Source organism: Sinocyclocheilus grahami, unplaced genomic scaffold, assembly GCF_001515645.1.
Source record: "Sinocyclocheilus grahami isolate Dianchi unplaced genomic scaffold, SAMN03320097.WGS_v1.1 scaffold192.1, whole genome shotgun sequence".
Lineage (NCBI taxonomy): Eukaryota > Metazoa > Chordata > Actinopteri > Cypriniformes > Cyprinidae > Sinocyclocheilus > Sinocyclocheilus grahami.
Window position 1 is genome coordinate 387,279 of NW_015505371.1, and position 12,558 is coordinate 399,836.

General features: G+C 37.3%; 1 protein-coding gene across 1 annotated transcript in view; it reads right to left on the reverse strand.

Moving 5' to 3' along the window:
* LOC107594866 (A disintegrin and metalloproteinase with thrombospondin motifs 2-like) overlaps nt 1-12,558 on the reverse strand; it is a 182,363-nt gene that overhangs the window by 75,656 nt on the left and 94,149 nt on the right. The window lies entirely within an intron of this gene.

The following is a 12,558-nucleotide window of genomic DNA, read 5'->3' on the forward strand; positions in this document are numbered from 1 at the left end:
TTTTTCATTTGATTTAACAAATCAGTTATTCATTAGATTAACAAATCGTCACAGACCCCTCACCCAATAAACATATGGTGCGTCTTAACACCTCAGAAAGACACCAGGCCCCTGGTCACCATGGCAACCAACGCTGATATCACTGGTTTTATTGCCCAAAGGAATGTGGGTAGAGACACTCACTACATATTCTATAGGAAAAACCCAATGCACAGTAAAAATGGACTCTTCTCTAATTAATTAATAGGAAAACCTTTCTTTGAATGAACACACATATCCTTCAGGTCATTGTGTATGTTGTTACTGTCCTTGTATATTGTCTTTTATATTGTATACTGTTTTATGCAGGCTTATGATGAACCACTCGTTCCTGTAATCTTACCTATATGTAATCCTACCATGTTTAGTATCTATGAATTCGTCTTCTGATGATCTAAACGAGAGTGTATATTATATGTTGGTACATAGGCAATATATTAGTGTCCTGAGAATCTTTAGTAATTTCGATTCAAGTTCCATATGCAAATTACCATGCTTCCACACAAAGTGTCATAAAACTCCCCAGTATTTCCAAACTCCCGCTTGGGATTTCAGCCTTTCTCATTGGACAAGCCCATCTTGAGAGGTGTGAATCTTCTCAGACCTTAAAGGCCTCACATCAGTGACCTGCCCTCAAGTCGGTGGTTCTGTTAGGTTCCGAGAAGATGTGAGCTACAACGCTGCTAAAGACACCCTAAGTTTGTGCCAGGCCTCGGGCCTTGACTTTCCATTCACCAAGATAATCTGACTCAAACTGGTTCTTTTCCATCAACCAACTTCAGCAAAGGTCAACTTGAGCCTTCAGATTGCATCAGGAATCTCTGTCAGACAGACAAGACGTGCAAGTATCAAACTTAGTCTTATTAATTGATACATTAAGTTTGATACTTGCAAGTCTTGTCTGTCTGAAAGAGAGGCATGATGCAATCTGAAGACTCAAGTTGATTTTTGCTGAAGTTGGTTGATGAAAAAGAACCAGTTTGAGTCAGAGAATCCCGGTGAATGGAAAGTCAAGGCCCGAGGCCTGGCACAAACTTAGGGTGTCTTTAGCAGCATTGTGGCTCACATCTTCTCAGAACCTAACAGAACCACCGACTAGAGGCGGGTCACTGATCACATCAGTGACCTGCCCCCAAGTCGGTGGTTCTGTTAGGTTCCGAGAAGATGTGAGCTACAACGCTGCTAAAGACACCCTAAGTTTGTGCCAGGCCTCGGGCCTTGACTTTCCATTCACCAAGATAATCTGACTCAAACTGGTTCTTTTCCATCAACCAACTTCAGCAAAGGTCAACTTGAGCCTTCAGATTGCATCAGGAATCTCTGTCAGACAGACAAGACATGCAAGTATCAAACTTAGTTTTATTAATTGATACATTAAGTATCACTTGTACCTTTTTACAAAGGTGCGTTTGAACTAAGAATCTGATGTTTCCTTCAGGCTGTAAATCTGCTGAATATCAAATGGTTCCATAACTTCATGCTTTATTTCTCACCTCTTTACTGCTTAAGCTTTAACCCTTTTCCTATACCAACTGTGTGTATGTGTATGTTAGACTAGTTTAAGTGTTTATGTAGTATGTTAGACTAGTTTAAGTGTTTATGTAGTTAATAAAGTCTTACTTGTGGACAAATAGAACGATCGATTTATAGAACAAGAGATAGACAGATATCTCTGATTTACAATGTACAGAATGTGCAGTGAGCAGAAACTGTTGCAAATTCCTGGAAGTCACATCTCAGCCATATTTGATGCCAGGCACAGCGGTCTATTGCCCAGCAGGCTCAAAGTCACTGGGCAGAGGTTTGGCGCATGAGGCAGCACTACAAGGGCAGGGCTCCTCAGGAGTGCAGACACACGCCAAAAAAGATGCCAAAACTGCACTTTTTGAAGGAGTCATTGTGACACCCCATCTGCACAAGCTGTATGTTTACATCAGATTATTACCAAGTCATCACTGTTGTTCAAAACAAAACGTGTAATCATCCAGACTTCTAGACTTAAAATACTGCAGTCACTTGTTATTCCTAAAAAGCGGTATTTACGAAAGCAGCATTTATTCAGCATTCAAAGTAACATTTACTTACTGACTTGTTTACCACACACAACTTCACCCAAAAGACTAGATGCATTCTAATTATCGCTTTGGCACAAGCAACAACAGCAGGATGGAGAGGAAAGCAGTGCTGTTGCTCAAAGCAGTATCTGGGATTGGGGATTTCCTCAGTATTCAGTATTCAAAGGTTCAGAATCAGTCCAGAAGACGTGACAGCTATAGAATATAGGTTTACGAGAGTGAGATGATTAGAAGTAAAGTGAACATCTGAATGAACCTGTTGTCTGTGGGGTTATCGTTTTTTCTTTCTAATAATGCTTTTGAAAGACCATAATAATTTTCCATGCTAGCCAAGCCTGCCAAGATGTTCACAAGCATAACATAACCGCTTAAGCAAGTTAAAAAGCCAGCAGGGCACCAGAGGAAAAATGTCCAAAAAAAACAGCCATGCTAGTCTTTTCGGAAGGGAAAATTTCTAATGTATTTCTAATATATTTACAATAATAAATATAAATTTATACTTCTATATTAAATTTATATTATTAAAATTATTTATATATATATATATATATATATCAATCATTCTACCTAGTTTTCTACCATTCCCAAAGCATTAGCTTACAGACATGGTACAACAGGCTTGCATTACTAAGCTATTATCATGTCAAAGTTTGACTTCTTTCCCTCGCACACAGACAACCTTAGACAGAATTATGTCATATCTGCAAGTATAGAGTACAGCACAGATTGGAGTTTCAGTCTGAGCCTTTTTTTATTCCCTTCAGTGGCCCACTAAGTAATAGTGACAGTTATTATGGCAGGCTGTTATGTTTCATTACTATCAGTTAAGCTGCCAAAAACACTTAAAGGAGACAGCCGTCTCTCTTTTCTCTTCATAACACTGATATAGTGAGGTGAGGTGTCTATTATGCCCCATTACTCTCTTCTAGCAACTGACAACTTCAGGGCGTCTTTCTGTTTTTGCAAAGCTACAACAGAGAATAAAAACTTCCAAAGGGAATATAACACTGGTTACTTCGTTTGGTCAAGGTGGTCTGAGCAAATTGTAATGACCGGCTTTGATTACAGCGGACATTTAATACATATAAAGGAACTGTTCAGTCAAAATTAAAACTCATTTTCCATATGCATGTGATCAAAACTGACATTTCAGAGATTCTGCAGGTGGGAGATTATCAGTGATTGATGTCTGAAATTTAAAAATGTACAAATATACACACACAAACAGGATGACAGAGAAATCCATAGAATCACGACATGAGTGGAACATGATATTGAGCTAATGTTGCTTTTGTGACAATCAGTACATTATACTACAATAAACTGACAAATTGTGAAGTTTGTGTCCTTGTTCTGCCTGTACAAAACTGAAAAAGCAAACATACTCAGCTGCAAAAAAAAAAGAAAAAAAGTTGTTTCTGACTAACAATGCTAGTAAGAAAAGGAGCACAAGGTTTAGTGTAAAATGAAATTCTGAACTCAGTAACCAGTGATTGAGTAAAGTGAGGGAGTTTTTTTTATTTTTTTGAAGGTTCTGAAGTGTTGTAAGCTTAAATGCATTATTTATTTTAAATGCACAAAATGTCCTTACAACCTGACAAATATTACTTAAGTAGGTGTAAATAGCTGTGAAATCAAATCTGTCTCTGTGACAGTCGTAGAGTCTGCGATCAGCATAAAAAGTGAGGAAATCACATTCACAATCACAGGCATTTTTTAAGTCTGTTTTGGGTCTGTAAAAAAAGAGAGTGTGGCTGAGTGGAAAAAATTTTTTGCATGGTTTTCTTTCTTCTGCTAAATATTATTTTTAATTGTAATAATATTTAACTTTATTACTATTTCTAGTTTATTTCTTGATCAAATAAATGCAGCCTTGGTGAGTAAAAGAGACCCAAACTTTTGAACGGTAGTGTATGTAGAATGTAGAATTCATCAATCAATTGAATATTACCTTAAATCAAGAATGACAGTGGTGAAATTCCATGTAATTTCCTTACCTCTTCCTAAAAAATCCCTACAAGTTGCACAATAATGAAACCTAAAGAATGTCAATACAGCAATGTGCTCAGACTAGTGGAAATAAATCATGTCCATCGCATGGGGTAAAATTGATTTGGGTACTGCAGGCGTAAGATTCGCTTGAGTAAAAGCGTGTGGCTGTATTAGGTAGTCCTACGGTTTCACAGCACACAATTACTCTGTAAGCCAGTGGAGGTGTCGGTTCTTTGCCTTAACCATTTGCTGTGTGGCCACCCTGGGCTGCTTTTATTTAGCTTCACTCCCTCTGGATAAACCTAATGGTACAAAGACATACAGTGGGGCAAAAAAGTATTTAGTCAGCCACCAATTGTGCAAGTTCTCCCACTTAAAAAGATGAGAGAGGCCTGTAATTTTCATCATAGGTATACCTCAACTATGAGAGACAAAATGAGAAAAAAAATCCAGAAAATCACATTGTAGGATTTTTAAAGAATTAATTGGTAAATTCCTCGGTAAAATAAGTATTTGGTCACCTACAAACAAGCAAGATTTCTGGCCCTCACAGACCTGTAACTTCTTCTTTAAGAGCCTCCTCTGTCCTCCACTCGTTACCTGTATTAATGGCATCTGTTTGAACTCATTATCAGTATAAAAGACACCTGTCCACAACCTCAAACAGTCACACTCCAAACTCCACCATGGCCAAGACAAAAGAGCTGTCAAAGGACACCAGAAACAAAATTGTAGACCTGCACCAGGCTGGGAAGACTGAATCTGCAATAGGTAAGCAGCTTGGTGTGAAGAAATCAACTGTGGGAGCAATTATTAGAAAATGGAAGACACACAAGACCACTGATAATCTCCCTCGATATGGGGCTCCACGCAAGATCTCACCCCATGGGGTCAAAATGATCACAAGAACTGTGAGCAAAAATCCCAGAACCACACGGGGGAACCTAGTGAATGACCTGCAGAGAGCTGGGACCAAAGTAACAAAGGCTACCATCAGTAACACACTGCACCGCCAGGGACTCAAATCCTGCAGTGACAGACGTGTCCCCCTGCTTAAGCCAGTACATGTCCAGGCCCGTCTAAAGTTTGCTAGAGAGCATTTGGATGATCCAGAAGAGGATTGGGAGAATGTCATATGGTCAGATGAAACCAAAATAGAACTTTTTGGTAAAAACTCAACTTGTCGTGTTTGGAGGAGAAAGAATGCTGAGTTGCATCCAAAGAACACCATACCTACTGTGAAGCATGGGGGTGGAAACATCTTGCTTTGGGGCTGTTTTTCTGCAAAGGGACCAGGACGACTGATCCGTGTAAACGAAAGAATGAATGGGGCCATGTATCGTGAGATTTTGAGTGAAAACCTCCTTCCATCAGCAAGGGCATTGAAGATGAAACGTGGCTGGGTCTTTCAGCATGACAATGATCCCAAACACACCGCCCGGGCAACGAAGGAGTGGCTTCGTAAGAAGCATTTCAAGGTCCTGGAGTGGCCTAGCCAGTCTCCAGATCTCAACCCCATAGAAAATCTTTGGAGGGAGTTGAAAATCCGTGTTGCCCAGCGACAGCCCCAAAACATTACTGCTCTAGAGGAGATCTGCATGGAGGAATGGGCCAAAATACCAGCAACAGTGTGTGAAAACCTTGTGAAGACTTACAGAAAACGTTTGACCTCTGTCATTGCCAACAAAGGGTATATAACAAAGTATTGAGATGGAATTTTGTTATTGACCAAATACTTATTTTCCACCATAATTTGCAAATAAATTCTTTAAAAATCCTACAATGTGATTTTCTGGATTTTTTTTCTCATTTTGTCTCTCATAGTTGAGGTATACCTATGATGAAAATTACAGGCCTCTCTCACCTTTTTAAGTGGGAGAACTTGCACAATTGGTGGCTGACTAAATACTTTTTTTCCCCACTGTATATTCTATTGGAGAGAGTAGAGGAAGGCTAAGCACATGTGCAATGGAAGATTAGTGCATGCATATTTTCCTGGAAATTTGCTTTCCAATAAATGCAGTGCAAATACAAAATTAAACTGAAATATTTTCACATTCTTTCACAAATTTCTAACACTACTTGATCAGCATGGTTTCCCAAGGGTCAGCAGGCCCACAGGCTATTGACTGTGGTAAAACCAGGAAAAAAGAAGGGGAAAAATCAGATAAGTGTTCATTCAATTAGCCATGCCTCAAGGACAGTAAAATCAGCTCCCTCATAATTACTGGAGATCATCTTTTTAATCAGGCTTATATTATACACATTTGCCCACTCTTTTAAGTGAAAGCTACATATACAGTGATTAAAAGCCATAGTATATGTATTCATACATCACTTTCGACAATTTTTCTCTCTTACACTCATGTCTACACTGCAGAATCGCTAACTAGTTTGACCAATTCTCTGAGATCAGGGTGGATATTGAGCAGCATACTGTATAATATAATCAACAGCCCAGAGAAAAAGCAGGCATCCAAAGCTCTGAGAGAATACAACAAGCAGAAACTTTACATAGCATGTTCAGCAAGTCTACAGGAGCCAATGTGTAATTAGAAAATGTTCAATAAACACATGGTTTACTTTAGAGTAAATAATTCTGTCATCATTTACTCACCTTGTTTCAAAACTGGCTTTGTCTTTTGTGAAACACAAAAGAAGACATTTTGAAATGATGTACTTGGTCACTTTTTTTCATGCTTACTATGAAAGTAAATAAAAATAATGAAAATAAAGAAAGGACTTGATAGAATGATAGAAATCAGCGCCAACATTTAATGCGGACAAATGCTGGCAAGATCACACTTGTCTTAATTTGGTAGTTCTATTTGATGTCTGATGCTGCAATCATTTTGTGATTATATTGCTTTCCCTAATGAGCACAAATGTTTGTGTCAACACTCTAATTAGACCATCATCAATACTCTCTGCAGAAATCAATCAGTTTTGTTCTTGAAAGAGCCTCTGTTTTATCCAAACACTTAAAAGAATGCAGAAAATTTCAAAAGGACAAAACTATCAAATGGACGATATATTATTGCCTGAGAAAACAGGGTTTACAGCAAATATTAAATGGATAGTTTGCCCAAAACATTTTCATCATTTACTCACCTTCATATTCTTCCAAACCTGTATGACTTTCTTATATTTTGAGAAATGTCTCAGTGGTCTAATGTCAATGTTAACCAAAACTTGTTTTGTTGCCAAAACACTTCAAAATATCTTATTTTATGTTCTGCAAAAGAAATTCATAGTAAAGTAAAGTTTCTAAAGCTCACAGCTCTGTGGAATACCTGAATCTGATTGGTTGATCGCTGCATTCTGTGATGAAATATTATTTGCAAAATGACCAGTGAATAGCATAATTGGCAATTATACAGTTGCATTTTTCCATGACAGATTCATGTGTCATATCATTCGAAAATCTTTCTTCGCACATAAATTCAAATCAGTATTTCATGTCTATTTATTAATATGTTTATTATAAATGTAATGAGCAGTATAATGTACAGCCAGTTGGTCATTATTGCTAAATAAACTTCCAAGTGGCTGTCAGTGTCTTTAAATCTGATAAGTGAATAAGAAAACTGCTATCACTGATTTTGATTCTCCCTTATGCTCTGCTAAGTGTTTGCATTTGTACCCTGTTCAACCAGACCTGCTTAACATGATAGTTCACATATTACTATTCTGATTATAAATTATACTCCACTACACTGTACATAAATGAAAAATACTTGCATATGAGTGTAAGTTGCAGGGCATTTTTATAGTAGATTAATGGGTGCACATGAATATGCTAAATTTGTCCAAATTGAGGAGTGACACACCAGACGCCACCATGAATCAAAGCCACTAGAACATTATTGGACGTTTCAGCTGCCAGCTACACATTCAAAACCATTTACATGCTTTTCATGAGCAACTATCAACATCAAACCCTTCCCCTCTGCCAAATAAACAAACCACTCATGCTCAAAACTAACATTCTCCATCATCACACAGAGTAAACCATCTGGAACTGAGGAAACCACTCTGAACCACCCCAGTTCAAACCATCATCTAAAAACTTGACTGTATATAATTATACAGTGTCGGGAGTAGTGTTGTTTTTGGCAGCCTGTTTTAATTTTAGTTTTAGTCATGCTTACTATGAAAGTGAATAAAAATAATGAAAATAAAGAAAGGACTTGATAGAATGATAAAAATCAGCGCCAACATTTAATGCGGACAAATGCTGGCAAGATCACACTTGTCTTAATTTGGTAGTTCTATTTGATGTCTGATGCTGCAATCATTTTGTGATTATATTGCTTTCCCTAATGAGCACAAATGTTTGTGTCAACACTCTAATTAGACCATCATCAATACTCTCTGCAGAAATCAATCAGTTTTGTTCTTGAAAGAGCCTCTGTTTTATCCAAACACTTAAAAGAATGCAGAAAATTTCAAAAGGACAAAACTATCAAATGGACGATATATTATTGCCTGAGAAAACAGGGTTCACAGCAAATATTAAATGGATAGTTTGCCCAAAACATTTTCATCATTTACTCACCTTCATATTCTTCCAAACCTGTATGACTTTCTTATATTTTGAGAAATGTTTCAGTGGTCTAGTCTTTGTGTGAAACTGTCATTTTAGTTTTTATTAGTTTTAGTCACGTTCATACTCTTTTTAGTCTAGTCAAGATTTAGTCGACTAAAAGTCTGAGCAATTTAGTCTAGTTTTAGTCGACGAAAACTGATGACATTTAGTCTAGTTTTAGTCGACGAAAACTGATGACATTTAGTCTAGTTTTAGTGCGATGAGCATGAACGGTATATGAATGGAGCACTCACATGTGCCGCGAGCGACTGAGCGGAGCACACACGCGCATAGAGCGGATAATACCATACAGTCGGGAGATTATAAACATTATGTCTGCTTTAAAAAACAGTGGTTAATGGGTTTCAAAGGGATTGTGGTGCCGTTTTGACCCTTATAATCAAGACTTTGCAGTAGTTGTGTGATCAAGACCTCCTGCTTCAAAATGATCTCTCCTCAAATGCCTCCGGGGAGCGCTGTGAATGCTAATCACAACACATTAATGAATTCTAATAGGCCAGAGGTGTCATTTGGGCATTCAATTACCCCCAGAGTATCTCTAATTAAGGGCATGTGAACATCTTATTAAAGTAGCCATGTTCCCGGCAACTCTGGAGTGGAACTTTAATGAAAAACATGACATATGCATCACATAACGAAATGCAGTGTGGACAAGGGCTCAAAACAAAAACTGTCAAAACATGTTGAGAATCATATCAGCGCTGGTTTTAAACCAGGCTGGTGGGAAAAATCATCCAAAAAACATGTCGCCATGTGGCTAATTCTGAACAGTTGCTTATCATTACCCAATTCGCCTGCAATGACCATGGTAACTTTGTTCACAATTTTCCAACAAAAACAGAAAGTCTGAGACATTTTGTATTGTTACGCTCAATTATTTCCCATTCATTAGTTTAAAAAACAAAAGAACAAAAAGTGCAGCAATAAAAAGCAGATGGTTCTATAAATGATTATCAAAAGGTAAAAACAGTTAAAAATATTGTATTATTGTGCTTCTGTACTGCGGCTGTCAGTTAAATAATTTTTTTAGCCAATTAATTTATATGATAAACTAAATAAATAATCAAATAATTCACAATTAATCACATACAAGCAATAGTTGCTTAGAAAATCTCCATATGAGGAATTTCAAACTTCTCAAATATCTTTTCTGTTATACAAGAAAAACACACAATGAAAGATAGCCATTATTTCTACAATTAAACATTAATATTAATATGGTTACAAAATTGTTATTAGATATGTATGCCATCATACCAACTTTTCCACGTTTTGTATTTCCTCCTTTTTTAAAGCAACAACATGGGGAGCTAATTCCTTAGAACACTGAAAGGAACTACGTTTTAGACCATAAATGATCACAATTTAAAATGTATGCACACTGTGCTAATTTTTAGCTAACAGAGTCCTTATTATGAAACTTACATACAGATCAGTTAATTACTTTATCAAATTATGTTTTGTATAAATTAATTAACTAAATTACATTTTAATTAAATTGACAGCACTGGTGTCTACATGTGCATTCATGTGTACTGCTTACAGACATCGTGGATGGAATTACCAGTTTCGTAATGTGTATCCCAAATGCTCAGGTGGATACACACCCTGCTATTTCCCTCACTGCCCCCCTCCCAGTAATGATAGTGGTGTGGCACTGAGAGTGATGGCTCAATAACAGACCTACAGAGAACGGCACTCTGAGGTGAATCACTCTCACATGAAACAGTCTTATGAATTATCTCAAGCATCTGACAGCACATGGCTCCCGAGCAACAGTTATTTTGAGTGCAGTGGAGGTTATTTTGGTTTATACGGTGATAAACTGCACAAGAATAGGCTTTGTTGTAGCTTAAACTGTGAGGATGTGAAAACTAAATGATAATATTGTGTAGGGCAATAAAGGGAGAGAAAGTAAAAGAGCTCAGCGTACTTATGTTATGCCAAGTACTTTCTGGAAAAAAGCAGGCATATCAAACTGTGACAGGGAACTTAAAAAAAGTCATTGTACAATACTGGCTGCTTGTATTTCAAAACAAAAAAACCCTTTTAAACCTGGCGTTTCCATGCCTTTTGGTATTCAGATAGCATCAAATGTCATCATATTATACATGTTTATATTTCTTAAACATGTTCTTTTATATAGGAATTTAGCAGCATAAATTAAGCAGGTACACCCTATTCACTGCAACAACTCAGTGCTCAAGCTGCAAAAGGAATAAAGCACTTTGTTTTGATAATCAATATGTCCCCTTTCCAAGTGTTACAAATGAACGGAACATAAAAGTAAGCAAGAGACAGAGAAACAGAAAAGGAGACACAAAGAGAGAGTGTGTGAGGAAATTATAGAGTTTCAGTGAAGGAAGTGTTCCTACAACCAGCTGCTTCCTCTAGTGTTCAAGTCCATTGGGTCAGTCTCTGGGAATACTGGGTGTGTTATTATTTTGTAATATTAAGCCTTTCAGAACAGATGTAATAAAAGACCACTAAAACTGGCTTTGGTGCTGCCCTGTAATCTGTCCAGTTCAAAGAACATACAGATGGAAATGGCAAGATTGAAATAATTATATAGGTGTAGCTATGAATACCGGCTGACCACCTGTGGAGAAAGGGAGAAAAACAACCCTGGAAAAGTTATGGACCACAAAATAAAAAATAAATAAGGAAATAAATATAATAATAATAATAATAATAATAAAGTTTGTGTGGGTGTCTGTGTGTGTATGAGACATGTGATATTACATGCCGTAATGATTCTTCAAAAATTCTTCTTTTGTGTTTCAGTATTCCTTCTGGGTGAAGACTGATCAAGTTCTAGTCTGGGTGTAGCTATACGAAAAAATTCCAGTTAAATAGCCTCTTCTCGATGGTCCAACCCAAACATTTTTGCTTTACATGGACACAGTTCAAAGGCCATATGTGTGTCCTCACAGTTCCTGTTCGTGACAAATGAAATCCAGCAGCTCTGCTGAAGTGAAAATGTATACTTTTGTGAGTTTCTACAGATAGGAGGGAGACAGGGACAAACCCAGAATGAAGACTCATGCATTCAACAGGTGCATGAGAGCCTATGTTGAAAACAACCTTTTGCACATCTGTGGTACAGCTTGGTAAAACTGTGAAACTCACATTTCCACCATCATTTACATTCCAAACCTGTATGACTTTATTTTACACGTAGAGTACAGAAGCAGAAATTCTGAAGAATGTTACAGAAACCAAGATCTGTCAGGATGGGACATAAAAACACTTTTGAAACCATCTGATAGGTTTGCAAATAGGAAAATGTTTTGTGGCCAAAAAGAGCCTTACACACATACTGTAAAATCAAGAAGTACCATCCTACTTATTGAGGAGCTGCTTTCTCTCTTCCAGTGAGTTTTGCAGGATGCCATCTGTGCATGTGTGACAGTCTACAACTATTAACTGAGTGAGACAGATAACATTTAAATTGGTTGTGTGATTGTGCGTATGTGTGACCATTCCACCCTAAGCATTTCCGCCACACTTCATTAATGCTTAATACAGCAAATTCTGCCACAACACATTTAAAACAATAAATGCATATAGAGTAAAAATTACGGACAGTACTGACCTCTCAGTGACCCATTGGGTAATATAAAAAAAATATAAAAAATACAGGATTTTGTTTTTTCAGTTTACTTTCCTCACTTCTGTTGTTCTGTGTAGGAGGCTGCACTTTAGAACCAGGATTAAATGGCTGCTTATTTGGCCTGCAGGTTTGCTTGAAAAACAGTCACAATGGGGGAAAGGCCAGTTAAACTGATTCAGCAGGAGATTTGGTATAGTAGTTATGACTCTGGACTGGTAGCTGGAAGGTTG